The sequence below is a fragment of the Hylobates moloch genome, unplaced genomic scaffold, assembly GCF_009828535.3.
Source record: "Hylobates moloch isolate HMO894 unplaced genomic scaffold, HMol_V3 SCAFFOLD_1, whole genome shotgun sequence".
NCBI lineage: Eukaryota > Metazoa > Chordata > Mammalia > Primates > Hylobatidae > Hylobates > Hylobates moloch.
In genome coordinates, this window is record NW_026652276.1 from 98,018,280 (window position 1) to 98,040,363 (window position 22,084).

Below are 22,084 nucleotides of genomic sequence, written 5' to 3' on the forward strand. Positions count from 1 at the left end.
CTCCTTTCTTCCTTCCTTCCTTTCCCCTCCTCCTTTCTTCCTTCCTTCCTTTCCCCTCCTCCCTCCATTCCCCTCCCCTCCCCTCCCCTTCCCTTCCTTCTCTCTCTCTCTCTCTCTTTCTCTCTCTTTCTTTTCTTTCTTGAAACAGGGTCTCACTCTCTTGTCCCAGCTGGAGTGCAGTGAAGTGATTATAACTCACGGCAGCCTCAAACTTGTGCGCACAAGCGATCTTCCCGCCTCCGCCTCCTAAAGTGCTAGGATTATAGGCATCAGCTGCCATGCCCAACCCGGGTGCTTTTTTCTAATTTTCCAAAGGTGCCGCGTGTCCCTAGAATTTTGTCCTCTGAATCATCTGCTGAGGGCCAGCCTCTGCCCTCAGTATGAGATATGGAGAGAAGGAGAGTCCTTGATCTCATAGTGTCTAGTCAGGAATTTTACAACGACTAGATTTACCCCCCTATTCCATTGCAAGGCCCCTTTATTGACAGGGAGACTGAGGTTAAGGGCAGCTTTGATTTTTGTCTTGTGGTGCAGAACTCTGACCTCTGCAGAAGCCATTTTCTAGGCTGGATTGACTCTATTAGGACTATCAGAAAAAGAAAACCTGCCTCCTACTGGCTCTACCACCAAAGGGAGATTGACTGAGTCATGTACCAGCAAGGTTCAAAGGTAAGATGGATTTCAGAGTTGGTTTGGTTCAGCAGCCCAATAATGTAATCGAGCACCCTGTTCTCTTTCTCTCTTTCTTTTCCTTCTTTCCTTCCTTCCTTCCTTCCTTCCTTCCTTCCTTCTTTCCTTCCCTTCCTCCCTCCCTCCTTCCTTCTTTCCTTCTTTCCCTCCTTCCTTCCTTCTTTCCTTCCTCTATCTCTTTCTCTCTCTCTTTCTCCCTCTGTCTTTCTCTTTCTTTCTTTCAAGACAAGGTCTTGCTCTGTCACCCAGGAGAGTGCAGTGGCATGATCATAGTTCACTGTACCCTCTATCTACTAGGCTCAAGTGATCCTCCTGCCTCAGCCTACTGAGTAGCTGAGACTACAGGCATGCACCACCATACCTGGCTAACTTTTAAAGGTTTTTTGTTGAGATGAGTCTTACCCAGACTGGTCTCTAACTACAGGCCTCCAGCAATCCTCCTGCCTCAGCCTCCCAAAGTGCTGGGATTACAAACATGAGCCACTGTGCCCTGGCCAAGCGATCTGGTTTTTCTTCAATTTCTGCTTTCCAGGTTGGAAGACTTACAGCTTAGTCATTATGCAACTTCCCTCATGGTGGCAAAAAGGCCTCTAGAGCTCCAGCCCTCACAACTGCTGCCATACCTCTTCTTGAGGCTCTTCCAGACAGCAAGAAAACTTACCCAGGAAGCCCCTACACATTTTCCTTATGTGTCATTGAACACATGTGCATTCCTGAGGTTATGTCAGGAATACGCTGGGCTGAAAGGCTGAACCCTGGATCCCCTGGAACAATCACTCTGGCCCAGAGCATGGGATCACTCTGTCACACCAGAGCTCACTGCACAAGCAGGCAGGCAGCTTGCTGAATGAAGCCAGGTGCTTCATGGGAGTTTGGGTGCTGTTGTGTGCTTGAGCTGGAGGTGCTAGTGGGCCCCCCAGGGATGCTGATGGCTTATTTTCTATGAGCACAAGGTTGAACAGTTTTGTGTATTCATTGAAGCAGCAGAGCCTCTATTTGGATGTATGGATGCATTTCTGGCCTCTTGGGGAGAAAAAGAACCAGATGAAGAGGCTCTCAAAGGGCTTGGTGTCCTCACTGGTTTCAAAAGCATGTTTTTCACAACAGTAGCAGACCTCTGCACTCCCAGAAAATGGAATTCATATCAGAGCCTATAATTGCGTAATTAATTCAGGCACAGGGGGTTTTTGGTAGGAGGGAGGATGGGAAGGTGGGTGGCTCTACCTGGGTGCTCCTGGAGCTGGCAGCATCAGGCCCCGGGCAGTCAGTGCTGTAGGAAAACCCACCCAGGTGGGGAGCCACAGGCACTCAAAGGCTAAACCTTCAGCCACAGTGTTTGACGAGGTGCTCAACTTGGCACCCAGCCTCTCTGACCTGGAGGGCACATCAATTCTACTCTCATCAGCTGTGGACAAAGAGAAGGCTGTTAGTTAATTCTGAGCACCACGCTGTTCTGTGCATTTTCTCAGTTACTGCCTGGAACTGGTTCAAGTTCACCCAGGTCCTGGCTCGGGGAGCTCCTGCAGGGTCCTCTTAATGGTATTGTTCCGTCAACCAGCATTCATTCTGCCAGCCGCACCTGGGGCCAGGCTCTGTGCAGGGTGCTGTGGGGGCACAGATGGGTGGTCCCTGTCCAGGAGTGTGCAGGGTCGAGTGGGGAAGGGTGGCTCAGAGTGCACCTGGTCACCTGCTGTAGGGGAGGAGCATGGGCTTTCTAAGCCCTGACTGTCTGAGCTCTGGGCCATGAAAGAGCTTGCCATGTTTGGGAAACAGAGGTTCAGGGGACATGGGAGGGTACAGGGACAAGGGTTGTATGTGTGGGGGAGGGGTGGTGGTAGAAAATGAGGCTATAGAGGTAAACTGAGGCTGAGCCACAGAGACTTTTTTTTTTGAGATGGAGTCTTGCTCTGTCACCCAGGCTGGAGTGTAGTGGTGTGATGTGTCAGCCCACTGCAACCTCCACCTCCTGGGTTCATGCAATTCTTCCACCTCAGCCTCCCAAGTAGCTGGAATTACAGGCATGTGCCACCATGTCCGGCTAATTTTTGTTCTTTTTTTAATAGAGAAGGGGTTTTACCATGTTGGCCAGGCTGGTCTCAAACTCCTGACCTCAAGTGATCTGCCTGCCTCGGCCTCCTAATGGCTCAGGGTTACAGTCCTGAGCCACCATGCCCGGCCCACAGAGACTTCTTAATAGAGTGGAAAATGGAGCACCAAGCCACGCCGGCAGACAGATGGGTTTCTGGGACCAGATGCGTCTGAAGGCTGTAGAGAGTGAGATGTAGCAGGTCACAAAGGAGGGTGGAACAGGAGACAGGTGAGGAATAGCCAGGAAGGAATCAAGGCTGGGAAGGTGGGGCCAGGAGAGGTCTGATTGCCCATTGAATGTCATGGTGGCAAAAATCAAAGGTATCTTCAAGGTAATAGTAACTGGGCTAGAACATTCAGTTAGAGGACACAGGTGTGAGAGATGGGCTTGGATGGGTCAATGGAGGTCCAGTGTTGAAGTGTTCATGGGACAGCCATATTGTATCCAAAGGACAGCCAGATTCAGAGCTGGGGCACAGACACATGATGCAGACGGGGATGCAGGGCTTGGCATCACTACCATTTTTATTTTGCACATTCCCTTCCAGTCTCTGTTCCTGTGAGAAGCAGTTATAGCTCCCCTACTACAGACAGCCTGGGCTGGAGTCAAGCTGTGGCTCTCACCAGCTCTGCGGCATGTCATCCAGCTGAGCCTCTGTTTCCAGCAGCCATTGTTAGGACATGTGTAGATGCTTAGCATGGCCATGGCAACCTGCACATCATTTGCTGAAACACGCCACTTCTCAACCCCCAGCATGGGAATGGTCTGGTGATATAGTTTGGATGTTTGTCCCCTCCAAATCTCATGTTGAAATGTGGCCTCCAATGTTGGAGGTGGGGCCTGGTGGGAGGTGTTTGAGTCATGGGGGTGGATCCTCCATCGATGCCTTGGTGCCATCTCCATGGTAATGAGTGAGTTCTCGCTCTGTTAAATTCATATGAGAGCTGGTTGTTTAGCCTGGCATCTCCTCCCCTCTCTCTTGCTCCCTCTCACCATGTGATGCCTGCTCCCTGTTTACCTTCTGCCATGATTAAAAGCTTCCTGAGGGCTCATCAGAAGCAGATGCTGGCACCATGCTTGTTGTACAGCCTGCAGAACTGTGAGCCAAAATAAACCTCTTTTCTTTGTAAATGACTCAGCCTTGCATATCCCTTTATAGCAGTGCAAGTGGACTAACACATTCTGGTAGGCTGCCTTCATAGAAATCAAGGGAATTGATGCTTCTGCTGTCCTCAGAGGGGGAAGATCTACTTTGGGGGAATTAATTTTTCTCAGGTCGTTGTCTCTGATATATACAACTGTCCTGTTTCACTACAAAGCACATGGAGGACACAATACAGTTCCGTGTGACCAGCCCTTCCTCCCCTCTTTTTTGCTCTGTGGGCAGGACTACAGGACACAGGGTCAGGTGGTTTTACATAATGTAATTAACTCACACAATAGTGCTGGTTTGCAGAGGATTGTTCTCAGAAGAGGGTGTGGAGGCACCAACAAACACAGCAGATGTAGGACCCAGGGCACCAGCACTCGGAGTGTGTTGCTGCTTGAATGACAAGCCCTGCTCAGACGTTGAGACAGTTCCCTGTTTTCCCTGTGTCATGTTCTGGCTTTAGACAATGAGACGCATACACAGTGCCCAGGAAAAAATCTGATCCAAATCCACTCTGAAAACTTGTGATTTCAGTGAAGATAATAAGCAGAGACAAGTAATGAAGGCCTTGCCCTTATCACGGGGAACTCAGGAGGAGGTTGCTTGGGACCTGGGGGTCCTACCTCATGGCCTCCATGTGTCCAAAGAGTCAAGATCTATTTAACTCCAGCCTCAGTCAGAACTCAAAAGCTGTTCCCAAAAGACCATTCGAAATTCAAGGGATGAACTGGGGATCAGTGTGTAGAACAAGTGAAATTATTCCAAAGAAAGATTTAGTTATGTCTGGTTTGCTCCTATCAGTCACATTTCATATAGTTTCTCTGATATCATATCAGAAGAATACTAAATAGGGAGTTTGGTTGTACAACTTTAATAATGCCAGCCGAAAAAAGGGAATACATTTGAGGATCTATGAGACTCTGGCAAGCAGAATATTTTAATATTTGGCAGTATCTTTGTTCAGCAGCATAATTAACCCCCGGCTATGGACCTGGCATTATGCTAATTGCTATCAGGGCTGCTATAATGTGAATGTGTCCCCCAAAAAGCATGTGTTGGAAACTTAATTTCCAATGCAACAGTGTTGGGAGGTGGGCCTAATGGGGGGTGTTTAGGTCATGGGGTCTCCACCTTCATTAATGAATTAATGCTGATTACGAAAGGTTTTGAGGCTGCAAGTTTGATCTCTTGCTCTCTCTAGCCATCTCTTTGCTCCTCTGCCATGAGATGACACAGCAAGAAGGCCCTTGCCAGATACCAACCCCTTGATCTTGGACTTCCCAGCTCCCAGAAGGGTGAGTCAATAAATTTCTGCTCATTATAAATTACCCGGTCTCAGGTATTCTGTTGTAGCAGCACAAAATGGACTAAGTCGGGGTCTAAACATAACAGGTGCCTGACAAATGCTCGTTGGGTTGATGGTTGGATAGATAGATAGATAGATGAATGGATAGATAGATGAATGGATGGGTGGATAAGCAGATGGATAGATGGATGAATGAGTAAATGACAGGGTGAAGAAGGGGATGTGTGTCATGTCCTCAAGTCATCATGGTGATGCTTCATGCCTCCTTGGCATGTTGTAATGGACAGAGCATTCTCATTTACTCATCCTGAGTACATTCTGTGATTGAGTCCATTACAGCATGTGAACATCTGTCTGTCTGTCTGTCCTTCCTCTAACACCAGAGTGAGGCCTAAGGATTTGCTAGTTTCCCTATGAATAGCTTTGCTTTTCTGTGTTTCAGTCCAGTTCCTTTGGCAGAAATGACAACACGGTGTCTGGGGAGAGTTTAGCCCCAAATAGACTTTCTGCCTCAGATAATAGCAGAAGCTTTCATTTCACTTAGTTTATTAGATTTAGCCCTAGGTGGAAGGGTGGGCTACTCCCTACTCCTAGAGGATTTGTACCACACTACAGAAAAATCCCAAGATGACACATAGGGAAGGAAGTCCAGGGCAGAGCAGTGCAGAGACTATGAGCACTTTTCATTTGAGGGAGTCGTGCAACCAGGGACAGCTGTTTCCAGAGGTCTTTGCTGAGACATGCTACCAACATCAGAGTTGAAATCCAGGTTGACTAATGAACCTTGGTTCCCATGACAACTAGCAGGGTGCACCCATCTGCCCCCAGGCAAGAAAGCATCTCTACAAGTGGCCTTGGGGAGAGACAAGAGGCAAAGCATCAGGGAGGAATATGAGAGCTGCCATTTCTGTTGTCCTGGCCAGGACTACAGAGGTCCTTTAAGAGGGTGGAGTCCTAACTGCATTCCTTCCACATCTTCCTGAATATTGGGAAACGGAGGCCATGAAATTCCCAGAGGAATCCATTAAGGCATGTCTATTCCCATAGGATCCCTGTACATTCTGGGAGGTTCGCAGGTCCCAGGCAGCCGTGCCCCTGGCACGGAAATGGAAGAATTCAGTCTCGAGACAAGAAACCGAGGCTGTGGCCAACCCCATCTAAGTATCTTTCACTAACTTTGTGATGTTTGGAGAATGTCACGCTGGCTTTGAGAGTGTCCCAGTTCTTGGGTCCTGTGTTCCAGAAGAACCTACTAATTGATAGAGGGGCGGGGGAGGGCCGTGTCTTAGCTCCTATTTTATTTATTTATTTATTTATTTATTTATTTTTGAGCTGGAGTCTCGCTCTGTCACCCAGGCTGGAGTGCAGTGGCACAATCTCGGCTCACTGCAACCTCCGTCTTGTGGGTTCAAGTGATTCTCCTGCCTCAGCCTCCTGAGTAGCTGGGATCACAAGTGCGTACCACCACGCCCCACTAATTTTTGTATTTTTGGTAGAGACAGGTTTCCCTATGTTGGCCAGGCTGGTCTTGAACTCCCGACCTCAGGTGATCCACCCACCTTGGCCTCCAAAGTGCTGGGATTACAGGTGTGAGCCACTGCGCCCAGCCCTTAGCTCCTATTTAAATGTATGTATATTTTTAGATTAGTTAATTTCAGAGATGGCAAAACAAAAAGAAAATGTGTGTGCATCGGAGGGAACCTTTGATCCACAGCCACCGGCATTTGCTTGGAGACATTTCTGGCTCGTCTTCAAAATTCTGTGCTAATTGACATTTGTCTTTTTCTCTGTGAAGCCCGCCATCCCCAGGTCATTAGGACATTGGGTCTGGGCTGTAGTTTCTCTTCCATCAGGGCCACACACCGCAGCAATTCTCATAAAAGACAGTCGGATAAGGCTTTTGCACGACTTCCGCAATGAAGGAAGCTTTGTAGGCTTAACTAAATTAGTAGACTCATCTTGTGACCAGGAAGACTCTCCTTTTGTTGGCACTGAAAAGTTCTCAGGCATGCGTCTGCACAGAACAAAAGGCGCCTAGACATCTTTATTTCTGCCCAACTCCTTTCCCTACCCCAAAACGCTATCTAGAAGTAAGAGATGACACATGCGTTACAGAAACAAAATGACTTCCCTGACAATGGGAGCCGCAGTCTGGAAGATACATCTGAAAAGTATAGTGAGAGGACCTTATTTTTCTGATTCTATGTTGGCTGAGGAAGCTTTTTTTTGGTTTTGTTCTGTTTTTGAGACAGGGTCTCGCTCTGTTGCCCAGGCTGGAATGCAGTAGCATGATCAGGAATCACTGCAGCCTCAAACTCCTGGGCTCAAGTGATCCTCCCCCTTCAGCCTCCCAAGTAGCTAGGATTACAGGCCATCTGTCACCACACTTGGCTAATTTTTTTTTCTTTAGAGATGGGGTCTCACTATGTTGCCCAGGCTGGTCGTGAGCCCCTGGCCTCAAGCAATCCTCCTGCCTTGGCCTCCCAAAGTGCTGGGATTACAGGCATGTGCCACCATGCCCAGCTAATTTTATTATAATTAATTAATTAATTTGTGGAGACAAGGTCTCACTATGTTGTCCAGGATGGTCTCAAGCCATCCTCCAACCTCAGCCTCCCAAAGTGCTAGAATTATAGCATTTTATGAATCACTCACCTGGCCTTACATTTTTTTTTTTTAGAAATGGTCTTGCTCTGTCACCCAGGCTGGAGTGCAGTGGCACAATCATAGCTCACTGCAGCCTTGACCTCCTGGGTTCAAGCAATCCTCCCACCTCCACCTCCCGAATAATCAGGACCACAGGCATGAGCTGCCACATCTGGCTGATTTTTAAATTTTTTGTAGAGATGAGGTCTTGCTATGTTGCCCAGGCTGGTCTCTACCCCTTGGCCTTAAGTGATCCCCTGACCTTGGCCTCCCAAAGGGCGGGGTTTACAGGCGTGGGCCACCACTTCTTGCCCTGGGGAAGCAATTTTTAAGAAATGTTCCATCTTGATGCAGTGTAAGGTTTTGAAATGTCTGCCCCCAGTTACCGCAGTGGTGGGCAGGATGTGGAATAATTTGGAAATAAGGAAAAACTTCGGGAAAGGTGGAGGGGGAGTACTCGTGGCATAAAGTTAGGGGCACAAGTCCCAGGCAGCAAAGCTAATGGGGCTTAATTAGTGGCCAGAGATGGATCCAGAGCTGTGTCCCTGGCAGGCAGCCAGAACACAGCCTCACTTAAGGCCCAGGAGTCCCTCCCTGCCCCATGAAGCTGAGTCTCTGGTCTCTGATCATGGCTTACTCCTCCCAGATGACCGCAGCATTGATGGTGAGCGTGTGTGCCCCTCAGCTCACAGCCAGGATGAGCCTATTAAAAATGCCCCTGCAGACCCCAGGGGCCACCCATTAACCTCAGAAACAAGGAGAAATAGGGGCTGGGCGCAGTGGCTCACGCCTGTAATCCCTGCACTTTGGGAGGCCGAGGTGGGCAGATCATGAGGTCAGGAGGTCGAGACCAGCCTGGCTAACATGGTGAAACCCTGTCTCTACTAAAAATACAAAAATTAGCCGGGAGTGGTGGTGGGCACCTGTAATCCCAGCTACTTGGGAGGCTGAGGCAGGAGAATCGCTTGAAACCGGAAGGTGGAGGTCTCAGTGAGCCAAGATCGCATCATTGCATTCCAGCCTGGGCAAAAGAGCGAAACTGGGTCTCAAAAAAAAAGAAAAAAAAAAAAAGAAAGAAAAAAAAAGAAACAAGGAGAAAGAAAATAAATCCATGGCAGCAGGATGGATCTCTGTCTTCCTGTTAGTGTTTTGGAGATGGGGAGGGTACCTTTTGTGTGTGTGTGTGTATTGAATGTCTGGCAAAAACTGAGTAATAGCTGAACAGAACAGTCAGGGATTCAAGTGCTCACTTCTGAATGGTTCTCAGGCAACAGGCACAGTGCCTGCTCCCAGAAACAGCTCTCTCTGAAAAGATGAACAGAACACAATGGCCTCCTTGTGTGACATGCTAAATCCAAGCTCCACACGGAGCTGGGAGCAGAAGTCGCAGAAGCTCATCGGGTGGGACAGAGGGGCTCCTCTAGGAATTATCTGATCGGGGCATGAGCAGGTGGCTGGACTTCTGGCCCCTTTATGGCCAGAAGACCAATTCTTGGCTGGTCTCTAAGCAAACAAAGAGAGCAGCACCTTGTCAGCGGATGTGATTTTTGTGACATCTGTCCCGCAGCCCCCATCAATTCACACCCAGCGTTTGCGTGACTCATGTCCTTGAATTAGCCATTGTTGGGCCTGAGGGAGGTGAACGGGAAAACCAAACGGAAAAAAGGTGCGGGGAAGGGAATGTTCTGTTCTGTCCTCCAACGATAATCGCCTGTTTGGCAGCGTCACGGCAGGGACAATGCAGAGATGGCCTTGAAAATTCTCAGGCTGTCAGGCTGAGGGGCAAAGAAAAGTCACGGGCAGCTGACAGTGGAAAGAGCAGAGCAAGGATTCATTCATTCATTCATTCATTCATCAGTGGTTTATCGGCTTCTTTCTGTGACAAGCCCCCCCTAGGCACAGTAGGTGCCCTGGTGATCAAGACAACCACCCCTCTCTTGGAGCTGAAGCTTCATGGGGAGAGAGACGTTGCAAATTGGTGCTGAAATCACCAGCCTTTGTGAAAAGCCAATATTCAACCCCACATAGGTGTTTGAGAGAGTTCGAAAAATTCCATCATAGGGGCCGCGTGGCATGTCTCACACGTGTTAATCCTAGTGCTTTAGGAGGCCAAAGGGGGAGAGTTACTTGAGGCCAGGAGTTTGAGACCAGGCTGGACAACAGAACAAGACCCTGTCTCTACATAAATTTTTTTAAAAAATTAGCCAGGCGTGATGGTGTGTGCCTGCAGTTCCCGTGGCTCAGGAGGCTGAGGAAGGAGGACCGCTTGAGCCCAGGAGGTGGAGGCTGCAGTGAGCTATGATTGCACCACTGCACTCCATCCTGGGCAATAAAGCAAGACCCTGTCTCTAAAATAATAAAAACAAAATAAAAATAAATTTCAAGATGAATACTATATGGTTCCTGCCCTGGAGGAGTAACACTCCCATGAAGCAGCTACCTGGGGGTCTCAGCATGGCATCCTGAAAGAACAGGGCAGTAAGGAAAGGGGCTCCCCTTGCAGAGTTGAATTATGGACTTGAGATGCCCTGCATCAGAGCGGAGTAGGCAAAGTCACCTTAGAGAGTCCTCAGTCAGCAGGACTATAATTGGATTTAATGTATAACTTATATAAAGAAAGATTGTGTTGAGAGGAAAGACAGTCATTGGACAGGACCCCTCCCCCACTTCTCCTAGCTCTGTCTGGGGAGATTTGGCACCCTGGTCCAACCCCAACAGCAGGCACATTTGCATGGCGCAGAGACACTTCCAGGCTAGCTGTGGTGGGCAGTTTGCATTATCTGCATACAATTCTTCCTTCCTTCCCTGCCCTCGTCATGGTTTCCCTTGGTATCGGCTTGCTTTAGCCAATGGAAGGTTAGCGGATGTAACCTAAGCAGGGGCTTGACATCTGCAGGTTTAAACATATGAGCTTCATTGGCCTCATGGTGGGCTCGCAAAGAGCCTGGCTGCATCCAGAGAAACAAATCCACTCATTCATGGCCTAAAAAAAAACATTTTCTGGTTAACTCTTCTGTTTGGGCCCTGGAGGGACCGTGATGAACAAGGCAGACCATTCCCTGAGGTGGATCTGCACCCGCAATGATGGAAGAACTCTGGGCTGTGAGTTGGGCAAGGGAGCGTATTTGTCTGCCCACGGCTGTGGCTGAAAAGAGGCTGAATCTCACTGAGTCATAGGGCTTAACCTTTCTGCAAATGGGTACTGTCTGCATGACAAGGGCAGGAGGGGAGGGACATGCGCGGCCTGTCTGATGGAAGTCCTGGCCTGTACCCCACTCCACTTCCAACAGCACCTCCATCCCACTCTGCCCTTTCAAAGCCTTGAAGCCCATTTTAACCAAGTTCCTTGTACATCAACGTGTCACAATGCTATGCACCTGGGGACAGACGCAGATGTGGCTTGCCCTGTTTGTAAGGCCACCAAGAGGGCTGCTCCATTCAGACAGCCCGGCAAAAAGATGGTGTCCTTCCCATTAGCGACCCAAGAGGCATGATTTGGTAGGATAAGCACTTCACAAATTTTTGCAAGGATGACAACCCACAGTGAACTCATTGCTCCTGCTGGGATAGGAACGAAAATGTGTTCAATAAATAAAAGCTGATTTTCCCAAACACTGTCTTGAAGACAGTGGTTTAATCGGTGGCAGCTGCTCCACACCTCCAGGCTGAACTGTCCCGTTTCGAGTCATTTCCTGTCCAGAATGCCACAGTGTCTGTGCTGGAAGGACTTGGGGTCACTGTACCAACGGCTCACAGCTTCTCAACTGTGTGAAACCCAAAACAAAACAAGAGAATAGAGCTTGGTTTGTCTATTTTCTTAATGGAGATATAATTTACCTAAAGTCAAATTCACCCATTTTAATGCATTGCTCTATGAGTTCTAACAAGGATGTAGTCGTGTAACCATTTGAGCACCTCAAAATATTCCCACGTGCCCCTGAAATAGTCAACCTCCCTACCCATCTCCTGCCCCTGACATCCCTGATCTATTTTCTGTCCCCCCACATTTTTTTTTCTTTGAGGTGGAGTCTCGCTCTGTCACCCATGTTGGAGTACAGTGGTGCGATCTCGGCTCACTGCAATCTCTGCCTCCTGGGTTCAGACGATTCTTCTTTCTGCCTCAGCTTCCCAAGTAGCTGGGATTATAGGCACCCGCCACCATGCCTAGCTAATTTTTGTATTTTTAGTAGAGATGGAGTTTCACCATGTTGGCCAGGCTGGTCTCCAACTGCTGACTTCAGGCGATCCACCCTCTTCGGCCTCCCAAAGTCCTGGGATTACAGGCATGAACCACTGTGCCTGGCTGTTTTCTGTCCTTTCCCAGAATATCATATAAGCGGAATCATATAATGTGTGGCCTTTCCACGTTGGCTTCTTTCAGTTAAATTAACTGTTACCATGCGTATGAACAGTCCATTTCTTTGTATTGTGTGGTCGTATTCCACGGTATACATATACCACATTATGTTAATCCCTTCCCCAGTTGAAGGACACTTGGATGGTTTCTGGTATCTTTCGGTGATTATGAATAAAGCAGTCATAAATATTCATGTTCAAGTTTTATGTGAACATAAGTTTTCATTTCTCTCAGGTAAATACCTAGGAGTGGGATTTGCAGGTCATGTGGTAAAGATGCATTTAATGTTATAAGAAATTTCCAAGGCCGGGCATGGGGGCTCACACCTGTAATCCCAGCACTTCAGGAGGTCAAGGTGGGCAGATCACTTGAGGTCAGGAGTTCAAGACCAGCCTGACCAACACGGTGAAACCCTGTCTCTATTGAAAATACAAAGTTAGCTAGGCATGGTAGTGCACACCCGTAATCCCAGCTGCTTGGGAGGCTGAGGTAGGAGAATCACTTGAACCTGGGAGGCGGGGGTTGCAGTGAGCCGAGATCACGCCACTGCACTCCAGCCTGGACAACAACAGTGAAATTCCATCTCAAAAAAAAAAAAAAAAGAAAGAGAGAGAGAGAGAGAAAGGAAGGAAGGGAGGGAGGGAGGCAGGGAGAGAAAGGAAGGAAGGAAGGAAGGAAGGAAAGAAGGAAGGAAGGAAGGAAAGAAGGAAGGAAGGAAGGTAGAAAGAAATTGCCAAGGCTGGGAGTGGTGGCTCATGCCTGTAATCCCAGCACTTTAGGAGGCTGAGGTGGGCGGATCATTGAGGTCAGGGGTTCAAGACCAGCCTGGTTAATATGGTGAAATCCTGTCTCTAGTAAAAATATAAAAAACTTAGCCAGACGTGGTGGCACGTTCCTGTAACCCCAGCTACTCGGGAGGCTGAAGCAGGAGAATCGCTTGAACCTGCGAGTTGGAAAGTGGAGTTCACAGTGAGCCGAGATCACGCCAGTGCATTTCCAGCCTGGGTGACAGAGCAAGACTATGTCTAAAAAAAAAAAAAAAAAAAGAAAAAGAAAGAAAGAAAGAAATTGCCAGGCTGCTTGCCAAAGTGGCTGCACCATGTGGTATTCCCATCAACAGTGAGTGGAAGCTTCATTTGTTCCCATGCTCACAGGCGTTCTGGGTTGACACGCTTTGTAGTTTGTTTATTTGTTTTAAGCCATTCTAATATGTGTGTAATGGTATCTCACTGTGGCTTAAATTTGCATTTCTCTAATGACTAGTGATATTGAGTATCTTTTCATGGGCATATTTGCCATATGTATATTTTCTTTGGTAAAGTGTCTTTTCAAATCTTTTGCTCAACTGTATTTTTTTTCTTGAGTGTTTTAGAGTTCTTTAAATCTTCTACATACAAGTCCTTAATCACAATATATTGCTATGGTTTTTGCTTTCTACAGTCAATTACCTCTTAGAACAATGTAGAACGAGAAAAAAGTTTTTAAATATTTATCTTCTTCCAAGCTATTTTTAGAGATGTTCGCTTCTTTGTATAAATCCAGATTTCTGTCTGGTATCATAGTCTTCTGGCTGAAGAATTTTCTTTAACATTTCTTGTATTAGAGATCTGCAGATAATAAATTATCTCTGCTTTTGTTTGTCTGGAAAGAGTCTTTATTTCTTGTTTATTTTCGAGCACTAGAATTCTGGGGTGACAGTGTTTTTCCTCGCAATCCTTTAAAAAGGTCACCCTATTATCTTCTGGTGTGCACAGTTTCTGATGAGAAGTCTTCTACTATAATTCTATTTGTGCTCCTGTATGTAATGTGTCTGCTTTTTTTTCTAGCTTCCTTTAAGATACTCTCTTTATCACCGGTTTTTAGAAGTTTGAATAGGATGCGTCTGAGCTTTTTGTTTTTTTTTGTATTTTGGGGATGAGCTATGTGTTCTAGCGTGGTCGTATGATTTTTTGAAAGTCACATTTAATGTTGACTAAGTTTATTTTTTTAGATTTCCAACTTTTAAGTTTAGGGGTATATGTGCAGGATGTGCAGGTTTCTTACGTAGGTGAATGTGTGCCATGGTGGTTTGCTGCACAGACCCTCCCGTTGCCCAGGGAATAAGCCCAGCATCCACTAGCTATTCCTCCTGATCCTCTCCCTCCTGCCAACGCCTGCCCTCTGACAGGCCCCAGTGTGTGTTGTTCCCTTCTATGTACCCCTATGATTTTTAAAATCTATAATTTGATGTGATTTTATTTTTGGAAAATTATTGGTCATTATCTCCTCAACTATTTTTTTTGCCTCATTGTTTCTCTCTGCATTCTGGGATTTCAATTTCACCTATGTTAAACTTTTTTTTTTTTTTTTTGAGACAAGGTCTTGCTCATTGCCAAGGCTGGAGTGCAATGGCATGATCTTGGCTCACTGCAGCCTTGACCTCCCAGGCTCAGGCCATCCTCCCATCTCAGCCTCCTGAATAGCTGGGACTACAGTTGTGTGCAACCACACCCTGCTAATTTTTAAAATTTTTCTGTAGAGACGAGGTCTCATAATGTGGCTGGTCTCAAACTGGTGGGCTCAAGTGATCTTCCTGCCTTGGTCTCCCAAAGTGCTGGGGTGACAGGCATGAGCCACTGTGCCCAGCCTTCACATATGTTAGACTATTAATTATTGCTCTATCTTGTAAAATGTCTCGTAAAATGTTTTTACTGTGTGTGTGTGTGTGTGTGTGTGTGTGTGTGTGTGTGTGTGTGTGTGTTTCAGTTTGGGTAATTCTCATTGACCTCCCTTAACATTCAGTTATTTTCTCAGTGGTGTCAAATGTTTCAATGAGCTCTCTAAAGGCATTTTTAAAATCTCTGTTATTTCTGTTTAAAAAGTATTTCTAACATTTACAGTTGACCCTTTCTTACACCCTTTCTTTCACCTCTGCTGAAATTTCTCATGGTTCATGAATATTTTTCACCTTTTCTACCAGAGCCTTTAACATATCAATCATAGTCATTTTAAAATCTCTGTCTTATAAGTCACTCTTGAGTCTAGTTCTCTTGATTGATTTATCTCTTGACAGAGGAGTGTTTTCACTTGCTTTTTTGATGTGTCTTGTAGTTTTCGATTGAGTGCTGGACATGGTATACAGAACAGTAGAGACTGAAGGAAAAATTTATGCCTGAAAACGGCAAGCCTTTTCTTTTGCTTGGCTGCTAGTATGGAGGGGGGGAGTTGAGTCAATCTAGTCAGGAATGAAACAAATTAGGTTTTGTTGTTGTTATATTTACCGTCAATGCACTACCAGCTTGCATTTTTCTAGAGGTGTCTTGTGCTTGCTGTGGGGGCTGGGTTGCTGGAGGGTTTTTGTTAATGCTCCCATGACACTGTCATCTTTTGGCCTTCCTTGTGTGCCTGCATCTCAGAGAAGATTTCTATGTTCTTGGCTCTCCTACTGCAGTAGACTGATTGCTGTCACTTGGTGCTTACTAGCCTGGTGGTGGTGGACAAAGCTGTTCCTTGTTTTCCTGGTCCAGCCTCAATCTTAGGCAGGTCTTGTGTCCCTGGGTCTTGGCAGTGGGATTTTCTCAGTGGTCCTACCCTCCTACTTATGGTAGGCAAATTCTGCCTTGCATCCTTGATGTGTTTTCTGCAGGAGAAAATTTATTGTCCCTCAACCAGCGAAAGACTTCCAATGGAATTAGTATAAAATTTGGGGCCCTGAATGATTTCCTGCTCCTCCTTTTAAGATATATTTTTATTCTTTTACTTTTATCCCACCTGTAATGGGTCTTCACCTGTGTCCTGGGGGTGACAGTGTTTTCTGCTCTTCACCCAGCAGCTTATGGCCTTTGTTCCAAGAGGACAAGTGTCTCAGTGAGTTCTGTGTCTCTCCTACAGGAGCAGCTTCTCCCCTCATCCAGGCATGCATGCAAGGGAAGTTTGCTCTAGTGTCCCATCCTATGTCTAATCTTTTGTGTAAGCTCCCAATGGAGAGATGAAGAGAAAAGCCCATATTTGCACCAGAGCTGTATACTCTCATACTAGACCTCCCTTGGTCTTTAGAAATTCATTAAAATTTTTACCTAAATTCTTCTTACCTATTTGTCACCTGGAGCCTTTTCCTCCTATGCTCTGTCAGAGTTGATTCAGTGGCTGCATCCCATTTTTCCTTAGTAGGGCCAATCTTTCCTTAGATTTCAGACTATTTGGTTGCCCTGCAACTTCAGCTTTCTGATGGGTTCAGGAAAAGTGATGGTTTTCTTATTGTTAGGATAGGAGTGACATTCTTTCTGGCTTTGTACCTCCAAGGCAGAAACAAAACTCTGGTTTTTCCACTTTGAAAGGCAAGAAACAGCCTGGGTGTGGTGGCTCACACCTGTAATCCCAGCACTTTGGGAGGCTGAGGCAGGTAGATCACCTGAGGTCAGGAGTGTGAGACCAGCCTGGCCAACATGGCAAAACCCCGTCTCTACTAAAAATACAAAAAATTAGCTGGGCGTGGTGGTGGGCGCCTACAATCCCAGCTAATTGGGAGGCTGAGACACAAGAATTGCTAGAACCTGGGAGGCAGAGGTGGTAGTGAGAGCCGAGATGGCGCCACTGCACTCCAGCCTGGGTAACAGAGTGAGACTGTCTAAAAAAAAAAAGAAAGAAACAAGAAACAAGGAAAGTAGAGGAGGAACAGCAGTGGAATAGACAGGGAGGTTTTTCCAAAACAGTAACAGGATGGACCCAAAGGCTCCATCCTTCTGCAGACCCAGGATACAGTATTCTAGGACAAGGATGGGGGACATCTGCGAAAGTGCAATCAGCAGAAAAGCTTGAATCAACTAGAAGTCAAGAGATGTGACAATCCATTGAGACAAAGGCCGAATAATGCACTGGGGCCGAGGCTGTATCTCAGCCCCACAGATTGATCCCATCGGAGGTGAGAGCTTGAGGCTGGTCCCCTGATACATCTGATGGAAGAGAAGCAGGAGCCGAGCAAGCGCTGAGCTTTGCACAGTGAAAGGCAGCTGGCATATAGTACTACATCCCCAAAGTGTCCAGCAAATGAACTCCCAAATGTCTCCTCCCCAGCAACTCAGACTGCTTCATGCACGGAGGTTTTCATCTCCTGATTTGGGTAGCTTCAGAGTCCTGCCTGTTTTATTCCCACCCTTCCCCCAATTTTTTCTTTCCTCTTTCTTTCTTTTCTTTTTTTCTCTTCCTTCCTTCCTTCCTTCCTTCCTTCCTTCCTTCCTTCCTTCCTTCCTTCCTTCCTCCCTTCCTTTGTTCCTTCCTTCTTTCCTTCCTTTCCTTCCCTCCCTCCCTCCCTTCTTTCTTTCTTTCTCTCTCTCTCTCTCCCCCTTCCTTCCTTCCTTCCTTTCTTTCTTTCTTTCTTTCTTTCTTTCTTTCTTTCTTTCTTTCTTTCTTTCTTTCTCTCTCTCTCTCTTTCTTTCTTTCTTTCTTTTTCTTTCTTTCTTTCTTTCCTTCTTTCCTCCTTCCTTCCTTCCTTTTTTATTATTTTTTGAGATTGTCTCACTCTGTTACCCAGACTGGAGTGCAGTGGCACCATCATAGCTCACTGCAGTCTCAAACTTCTGGGCTCAAGTGATCCCCCTGCCTCAGCCTCCCAAGTAGCTGGGACTACAGGTGTGCACCACCACACCCAGCTAATTTTTATATTTGTCTATATAGATAGGGTCTCGCAACCCAGGCTGGTCTCAAACTCCTGGGCTCAAGTGATCCTCCAGCCTTGGCCTCCCAAGGTGCTGGGATTGCAGGTGTGAGCCGCTGCACCCTAACAATTTGCTCTTTAAAAAGAGCTTTTTGGACATATACAGACCATAAAATTCACCATTTAAAGTGTACAGGTCAGTGGTGTTTAGCATATTCGCATGAACTGATTGAACTCATTTGTTCTTTAGATCTTAGTGACTTCTGAGTAGGATTTGAGGTTATTTATTTACAAAATAAACACAACAGGAACAGGACAACTAACAAAAACAATACAGCTCCCCCCACATAGAAATTGGCTTTGCTGACTGGGCAGGATGGCTCACACCTGTAATCCCAGCACTTTGGGAGGCCGAGGCAGGCGGATCTTTTGAGGTCAGGAGCTCGAGACCAGTCTGACCAACATGGTGAAACCCCATCTCCACTAAAAATACAAAAAAAATTAGCCTGGCCTGGTGGCAGACACCTGTAGTCCCAGCTACTTGGGAGGCTGAGGCAGGAGAATCGCTTGGACCTGGGAGGCAGAGGTTGCAGTGAGCCGAGATCGTGCCACTGCACTCCAGCCTGGGCGACACAGCGAGACTCTGTCTCAAAAAGAAAAGAAATAGACTTTGCCAGGCACCCAAGTGAGTTTCTCCATTTGGGCATTTAGTTTAGCTTAAGTCCCCTGGCAGAGAAGACAAAAGGGAAATGGGTTGTATAATTCTCATTGTCTGATAAAACCATGAAGATACATTTCTCAAGGCAGATGCTCTTTCTTGGCAAAGACTCCAAGCAGGACATTTGCATAAAAAGCCATTATACATGACTCTTATACCAAAGACTTCTATTCAGAACAGTACTGACATTTCTCCACTTAAATAAATTATTTACTCAATAGATTTGTTGGCAGTAATAAAATGTCTAGTGTAACACTGCAATTAAGAACACAGGCTTTAGAGTCAGAAAACTTCGCCAACTTACCGTCTTGTGTAACCTTCTGCAAGTTATTTTGTCTCTATAAGTCTTAGTTGCCTCATCTATAAATGGGGTTAATGATAGTTTTTCTATCAGAGGATTTTGGTGTAAGGATTTAGTGATAAAGGAAGGTTAGGATGGTGCCTACAATATTTCTCCACTATAAAGATACTATATCTCAGACAGGCGCAGTGGCTCACGCCTGTAACCCCAGCACTTTAGGAGGCCGAGGCGGGTGGATCAAGAGGTCAGGAGTTGGAGACCAGTCTTGCCAACATGGTGAAACCCAGTCTCTACTAAAAATACAAAAATTAGCTGGGTGTGGTGATGCACGCCTGTAATCCCAGCTACTAAGGAGGCTGAGGCAGGAGAATCGCTTGAACCTGGGAGGCAGAGGTTGCAGTGAGCTGAGACTGGGCCATTGCAAAAACAAAAAAAAAAAAAAAAAAAAAAGGAAAAAAAATCTCACCCCCTTTCTACAATTTTTTTTTTTTTTTTTTTTTTTTGAGATGGAGTCTCCCTCTGTCACCCAGGCTGGAGTGCAGTGGCACGATCTCGGCTCATTGCAACCTCCGCCTCCCAAGTTGAAGTGATTTTATTGCCTCAGTCTCCAGAGTAGCTGGCATTACAGGCCCGACACCACGCCTGGCTAATTTTTTTTTTTTTAGTAGAGATGGAGTTTCACCATGTTGGCCAGGCTGGTCTCAAACTCCTGATCCGTCCGCCTCAGCCTCCCAAAGTGCTGGGATTACAGGCATGAGCCACTGCGGCTGACCTCAATAAGTATCTTTTAAGGTGGTACTTTGTGATTATGTAAATATCCTGTTACTCCTCAAAGTTTTACCCACTAGTTTTGTTACAGGAAAGGGGTTCCCATCCAGACCCTGAGAGAGGGTTCTTGGATCTCATGCAAGAAAGAATTCATAAAGAGTCCATAGAGTAAAGTGAAAGCAAGTTTATTAGGAAAGTAAAGGAATAAAAGAATGTCTACTCCATAGATGGAGCAGCCCTGAGGGCTGCTGGTTGCCCATTTTAGTGGTTATTTCTTGATGATGTGCTAAGCAAGGGGTGGATTATTCATGCCTCCTCTTTTTAGACTATCTAGAGTAACTTCCTGACATTGCCATGGCATTTGTAAACTGTCATGGCGTTGGTGGGAGTGTAGCAGTGAGGACGACCAGAGGTCACTCTCGTCACCATCTTGGTTTTGGTGGGTTTTGGCTGACTTCTTTACTGCAAACTGTTTTATCAGCAAGGTCTTTATGACCTGTATCTTATGCTGACCTCCTATCTCATCCTTAGCATGGGACTTAGCATGCCTTCACTGTCTGGGAATGCAGCCCAGTAGGTCTCAGCCTCATTTTACCCATCCTATTCAAGATGGAGTTGCTCTGGTTTAAATGCCTCTGACATTTCTATCATCCACTGATAGTTCTTACCCAAATCAATCATTCCGAGGGTAACTGCCAAATGGTAATCTTCTAATGCCGTCATTCCTTCTGCAATTATTTGCTGACTCTCTACAGTAAGAAAGAGCTTTATGAAATGAAAGAAAATCTAAATAAGTGAAAACACTTATTTAGAACATTCTTGTTCATGAATGAGAAAACCTAATATTGTTAAGACAGCAGTACTCTCCAAATTGATTATAAATTCAACGCAATCCCTATCAGAATCCCAGCTGATGTATGTGTGTATGTGTGGTTTTATTTTGTTTTTGTTTTGTTTTGTTTTGTTTTTGCAGAAATTAACAAGCAGATCCTAAAATTGACATGGAAATACAAGGTACCGAGAGCAGCCAAATGATCTTGAAAAAGAACAAAGTAGGACTCGCACTTTCCGAGTTAAAACTGACTTCAAAGCTCCATTAATCAAGACAGTGTGATCCTGGCATAAGAATAAACATATAGATGAATGGAGCAGAATTTTTAGTGCAGAAATAAACTTTTAAATCACGGACATTCAACTTTTGACAGAGTTGCCAAGACAGTTCAGTGGGGGAAAGGTTAGTCTTTTCAACCAATGATGCGGGGACAACTGGATATCCATTTGCAAAAGAATGATGCGAGATCTCTATGTCAGACCAAACACAAAACAATCAAAATGGATCAAAGAGCCAGGCACAGTGGCTCACATCTGTAATCCTAGCACTTCGGGAGGCTGAGGCAGGAAGATCGCTTGAGCCCAGGAGTTTGAGACCAGCCTGGGCAACATGGCGAAACCCCGACTCTACTAAAAAATATAAAAATTAACCAGGCATGGTGGCACATGCCTGCAATCCTCCCAAAATCGGGAGGCAGAGGCACAAGAATTGCTTGAACCCAGGAGGTGGAGGCTGCAGTGAGCTGAGATCATGCCACTGTACCCCAGCCTGGGCAACAGAGAGAAACTGTCTCAAAAAAAAAAAAAAAGATAAAAGATGTAAATATATGAGCTAAAACTATAAAAAAAAGGAAACTTAGGAATAAAGCTTCATGATCTTGGGTCAGAGTTAGGCAATGGTTTCTTAGATATGACACCAAAAACACAAGTGACAAAAGGAAATAGATATAATCGGACTTCATGAAAATTTTAAAAATGTGTGCTGCAAATGATGCCTTCGAGAGAATGAAAAGACAACACACAGCATAGGAGAAAATGTTTGCAAATCATGTATCTGATAAAGGGCTTGTATCCAGAAATCGTAAAGCACCCCTACAACTCTATAGTAAAAAGATAAATCGGCCGGGTGCAGTGGCTCATGCCTGTAATCTCAGCACTTTGGGAGGCCGAGGTGGGTGGATCACCTGCAGTTAGGAGTTGGAGACCAGCCTGGCCAAAATGGTGGAACCCTGTCTCTACTAAAAATACAAAATTAGCCAGATGTGGTGGCAGACACCTGTAATCCCAGCTACTTGGGAGGCTGAGGCAGAATTGCCTGAACCCTGGAGGTGGAGGTTGCAGTGAGGCGAGATTGTGTCACTGCACTCTAGCCTGGTGACAGAGCAAGACTCTATCTTAAAAAAAAAAAAAGATAAATCACCCAGAATGGACAAAGGATGTTGACAGACATTTCTGCAACAAAAACAGGCAAATGACCGGCCGGGCATGGTGGCTCATGCCTGTAATCCCAGCATTTTGGTAGGCCAAGGCAGGTGGATCACCTGAAGTCAGGGGTTCGAGACCAGCCTGGGTAACCTGGTGAAACCCTGTCTCTAT

At 46.2% G+C, this 22,084-nt stretch overlaps 1 long non-coding RNA gene across 1 annotated transcript in view; it reads left to right on the plus strand.

The window, feature by feature from the left end:
• The window catches only part of LOC131381756 (uncharacterized), a 97,354-nt gene extending 92,111 nt beyond the window's left edge, over positions 1 to 5,243 (plus strand). Inside the window, exon 3 of the long non-coding RNA XR_009210683.1 lies at positions 5,131 to 5,243. This is a non-coding gene — a long non-coding RNA (uncharacterized LOC131381756). The remainder of the gene's footprint in view (positions 1 to 5,130) is intronic.
• The last annotated feature ends 16,841 nt before the right edge of the window (positions 5,244 to 22,084 follow it).